This window comes from Poecilia mexicana, unplaced genomic scaffold, assembly GCF_051168715.1.
Source record: "Poecilia mexicana isolate PSO_F unplaced genomic scaffold, ASM5116871v1 scaffold_17, whole genome shotgun sequence".
Classification (NCBI taxonomy): domain Eukaryota; kingdom Metazoa; phylum Chordata; class Actinopteri; order Cyprinodontiformes; family Poeciliidae; genus Poecilia; species Poecilia mexicana.
This window is the reverse complement of record NW_028263386.1, coordinates 25,029,037-25,032,419: the sequence shown is the minus strand read 5'-3', so window position 1 is coordinate 25,032,419 and position 3,383 is coordinate 25,029,037.

Here is a 3,383-nt window from a genome sequence, read left to right as displayed (position 1 = left end):
CCTCCTGCCATATGTTAATGTGTCCCCTGGGTACTTAATTCCAAGTTGCCAAACAATCTGAGCATTAAATAAATGTGTTAATATGTGCTTTCAGTGGTCAAAAGTGCTATTTAAGTTTATTTACCATTTTTGAAGTAAACTAAATGATTTGAGTAAGACTGACTTAACAAATTGAGTTGGGTGATTATAAAATATTCAATTGGTTAAACTTAATAAATTTAGTTGGATAAACTTAATTGAATTGCTTGTTACCTACAGAAGCAATTCAATTAAGTTGGTTCAACTTTTTTCTTTTTAGAGTGCAGGTTGAAGGAAATGTTAAGAAAACACCAATTTTTGGATGCTTGGATTTTTTTTCCTGGCACGAACAGGACAGAATGTCAAACAAATAGTCACCAGAATGTCTTCTGACTTTGACTGTATCCCTGAGCAGTAAAGAGTGGGGGGAAAAAAAGAAAACGGTTTACAACACTTTGCTTTATGAGCTGCACATTTTTTTTCAGTCCCAGCAGTCTTGTGATTGCTTTATGTTCACACTTCATTTCTGTATGTTTTTTCATGCTCAGATCTTCAACTAACAGTGTTAGCATTCGTGTTTTAGCTTAAAAACACGACATTTAAGAGTAATCTACTGTGAAACACGATGTCCGTAATGCAGTATGTTGCGGTGGTGAAAAAGAAAATTGTCTGCTCTTGTGAATGTCTTTTTTAATTTGTGGCATGGAAGAATAAAAGGTAGGCTGCACAGAAGATTATAATTATCAAACTGGGTGAGACAATGGATCAAACTCACAGTTAAAAACAAACCATGTGGGAAATAAAAAGGCTACAGCTGCAAGGGAAAATCCTTTTTAAGAGATATTTTTGGTCACTGGACAAAACATATTGTGTTCTCACACAGTTTCACTCTGTTGGTTGCCCACAGTGAATAAATCGGTCTGCATTTACTGTCTAAATTCCTATTCAGAACTCCAATGACTCAATTAAAGTCATCTAGTGGTCAAATAAAATACTTAATTTAAAAAATTTTGCTCTATAATAGCAGCCAACTGGCATTTTAATTTAGCCTTATTTTTATGGTGCTACACTGTATGCCTTATTAATACAATATTAACGTTTGAATATGGTAATTGATTTTCCAAAACGAAACAAAATGGCAAAAATTCAGTAACTAGATGTTCAAAACTAGTAAAGACTAACCCCAAAAGGTTGAGTCCATTTTGACTCAAATGTGTAACATTTGCTTAGGAGTGATGTGCTACTTTTTGTTATGCTTTTATATGAAATCACCAAAAATAAAAAAATGAAAGTTGTAGTTCTAACGTGACAAAACGTGAAAAAGTTCAAAGGGTATGAAAACTTTAATAATACGTTGTCTTTGATTGTCACTAGAAACTTTTGAGGAATTTAACTGGATCTGGAGACCACCAAGTTGGTGCAAAAACATCTGCTAACTAATGCATTTTTTTTAGCATAACTGCATAGGTAGCTGGTCAAGTTACATTTCTAATGAAATTTGGTAGCATAGCGGGCGGCTCGAGTGTACTCTTTTAAACCGTCGGCCAACTGTTTTCCAGATTCCTCTAAAATCCCATTTAGCGCAGATAAAAACGACCTCCGTTAATGGAGCCGATCCTGTTTATTCATCTAGTGGAGTTAGAGCAAGCCGCTTGAAACTCTTAAGACCTCTTAAGCCCACATGACCACTTTGACAATTACACCCGTCACAGAGCGCCAGCTTTTATCAACAGTGGAAATGTCAAGAGGAAATCGGGTCACAAACGGGCCCGTACTCTGGGCGTCAGCCAGCGCATCCCGGTGGGATGTTGAGGAGAAAGAGGAAGCGACCGGGCGAACACTGAGACTGGCGACGGAGGAAAGCCGGGAGGCGAACCCGGTTGCGACTAAAGGAATCCCTAACATCACGAGGCTTGTTTATGTTGCATGTCTGGGCCTTCTCCCTTTGATTACGCTCGTCGTGTGCAAATTTATGTTACCCGCAGAGATTCTTCCTCGTGCTATTTTGGTGGAGTCTGTAGCTCGCGGGCTCGTCTCAGCTCCGTCTTGCCTACTCTCTATCCAGCACGCGCACCTCGCTCTTCCTTTCTGTCTTTCTCTCCCGACCGCCGTGGCCACATTGCCACTCTCAGTTTTCCATGGCCTCACATTCCTGTGTGCTCTGCAAACTAAAGTAAATGAACACAATCCGGAAATAGTGTTCCAGCCAGCGATGGTGGGAAGGAAAATCCCTTGGCTTGGTGCTTGCAGAAGGGTGGGAGAAAGTAGGAGATAGTTATAGAAGCCATTCACATTTCACTCAAAGTGTATTCCTATTTTTTAGATGTAACTCTTTGCATTGGATTTCTTCTGTCAAGCCTTCAGTTTGAAAGAAAACCCTTTAAAACTTGATGTTGATTAGCAAAAAGTTCCATGTTTAGAAGTCACTGCCAAGACACATTGTGGCAGCTGTAGTTGTCATTCCAGGCCACTAGATGGCGCAGTGATGTTAGCATGTCATCAAAGCACATGGCTTTTGACTTTAGCTTCCACCTCACTGTAAATAGCAACACGTCTCCCATGGACGCTTTGCTTATGTAGCATATTCTTTATGCTACATAAAAAATATGTATCATAAAGAAACTGTGCTAAACTTAACAGGTTAAGTAAGATGGTGTATTAGGACCATTGTTGATGGATAAAAAGAGTAAATTTCTGCCAAAATAAAATCTCTGAAATTTTCTAGAAAAAACAAGGACATTTCTGAGCTTGAAAAGTCAAAAATTTGCAAAAATAAGAATAAAAAAAAATCTGAAATATTCTACAAAAAACCCCAGGAAATTTGAGTTTCAGAAGTTGAAAATTTTGAAAAGGTTTTTGCTCTAAAATTTGAATTTGAATCTCAAAATTTGAAGGTTTTTTACTTTTAGCAACTTTTCAACTCTTCAAACTCAAAAATTTTAGGGTCTTTTTTCTCTTTAATTTACTCAACATTTCTGTATAGTTTTTAAATTACTTTCTTATTTTCTAAAAAAATTTATCTCAAAATTTCTGACATTTTTGGCAGAAATGTACTCCTCCTTTCTTTTTTCACTGTTATCATTGTTTTTTATATGCTACGGGGGGAGTCACAGAAAAGTTCCACTCTGAGACCGGGTTTCAAAAAGCTTCTATGTGAGACTCTGGTCACTGGAGTCGTGTACATGAGCAGCTGGATCGCGACGAAGACGTTACCGTTTAACTCCACAGTGGCTCCACGTAAACGGGGCCCTTAAGCTTAGCAAGTGCACAAACAAAGCAGTCGATACTAGAGGCTTAACAACTTGATGGCAGAGGTTAGATTATCTTTAGTCTAAGCGGCCAAAGATCAGCACTGAACAGGGCAA